The sequence below is a fragment of the Bufo gargarizans genome, chromosome 3 (genome assembly GCF_014858855.1).
Source record: "Bufo gargarizans isolate SCDJY-AF-19 chromosome 3, ASM1485885v1, whole genome shotgun sequence".
Classification (NCBI taxonomy): Eukaryota; Metazoa; Chordata; class Amphibia; order Anura; family Bufonidae; genus Bufo; species Bufo gargarizans.
Genome location: NC_058082.1, coordinates 262,050,036 through 262,052,063, shown reverse-complemented (window position 1 = coordinate 262,052,063; position 2,028 = coordinate 262,050,036).

The window sequence follows — 2,028 nt, the reverse complement described above, 5'->3', positions numbered from 1 at the left end:
TTTTTATTTTTATTTTTTTTATTTTTTTTGTGCATACGCTGACTGTGGCCGGCACTGTTAGCGTCTGGCACTCTTAGCGCATCGCACAACCCACCGCTGATCAACTTCGGACGGTTGATCATCGTTTTGAAATTGTTTTTCACATTTTTTTCACTTTTTTCCCCCTTTTTTGTTAGTCTATTATTATTTTTTTCCTGTTAGTTTTAGGGACAAGGAACACGAACACCCGTGCCCCCACACACACGCACACCAAATAAAGATTTACACACACGCACATACACACACTCCCCTATGGCCCGCCGGACGTTCTCAGCCGAGGAGGCATACCCAGTCCCAGTGAGGACGAGGATGACCCCACTTTCCTGTTGTCATCCGCGTCCTCATCTAGCGATCATTTCTTCAGTGACCAACTGGTAAATCTAATGGTGGAACAGACGAACCTGTACGCCCAACAGTTCGTTGCTCAATACCCGGGCTCCTTTTTCGCTAGGTCCCGGTCAGTGCAGCCGAGATGAGGACATTTTGGGGCCTCGTGCTGCATAAGGGCCTAGTCAAGAAACCTAGTGTCAGGCATTACTGGAGTGGGGACATCCTCTACCAGGCCCCACTTTACAGTACGGCCATGACACGCTCCCGGTTTCAGGCCATCCGGAAATGTCTGCATTATTCAGATAATGCAGCATGTCCCCCCCCCAAGGTGATCCTGCCTATGACCGTCTGTATAACATACGGCCGGTCATCGATCACTTTGGGGCCAAATTTGTATAGGCCTATGTACCTGGAAGGGAGGTCGCGGTTGATGAGTCTCATTGCGTTCAAGGGGAGACTCATTTTCCGCCAGTATGGTCCCTCAAAGCGGGCGAGGTATGGCGTGGAGTTGTACAAACTTTGTGAGAGTACCTCAGGGTGCACTTACAATTTTTGTGTGTACGAGGGGTGAGATTCCTGTATTCAACCCCCAGAATGTCCCCCCACTCTGGGTGTTAGCGGGAAACTTGTGTGGGACCTTATGTACCCACTGCTAGATAAGGGTTACCACCTGTACGTGGATAACTTTTATAATGGTATCCCCTTGTTCCAGTCCATCGCCGCCAGATCCACATCCGCTTGTGGGACCGTGCAGAAAAATCAACGTAGCCTCCCTGCCTGTTGCTGGTCAGATATAAGTACAAGAGGGATGTCCTTGTACTGTCCACAAATCATGGTAACGGCATCAACCCTGTCCCTGTGTGAGGTACCGCGGCAACGGTCCTGAAGCCCGATTGTATCGTCGACTACAATCGCTCTGATCAAATCCTCAAGCCATATAACGCTGTGCGCAAAACCCGGGCATGGTACAAAAAAAGTTGCAGTCTACTTGGTACAGGTTGCCTTGTACAACTCTTGTGCTGTCCCGGAGCACTGGCAACACAGGGACATTCCTTCAGTTCTATGAGGCAGTCCTCAAGGCCCTGATATTTTCGGACCGGGAAAGAGCAGACTGGAGTACCTCGGGAACTGGAGGCGCCCGGACCGTCCCTGGTCAACACTTTCCAGGTGTGGTCCCCCATACTGGAAAGAAGGGACGAACCCAAAAAAAGTGCAGAGTGTGTCGCAGGAGGGGGATACGGAAGGACACCACTACTCAGTGCGATACGTGCCCCAATCATCCAGGCCTCTGCATTGACGGTTGCTTCAGGGAGTATCACACTTCCATGGAGTACTAAATTTATATCCCAATTTAGCCACTGACTATCGGATAAAAAAAACTGGTTCTCAGACTTTAGACACCCAAAAAATTTGTAAAAACTAAAATAATAAAAAAATAAGTATACAAATTAGATATCGCTGCGTCGGTAATAATCTCCTCTATAAAAATACCCCATGACCTAACCCCCCAGATTAACATGGTCCAAAAAAAAAAGGTGCAAAAAAAAGAATAGAAAATTCTTAGAAAAATTTAGAAGCAAGCGATCAAAAAGTCATATAGCCCCCAAAATAGTGCCAATAAAACCGTCCTCTCATCCTGCAAAAAATGACCCCCTACAT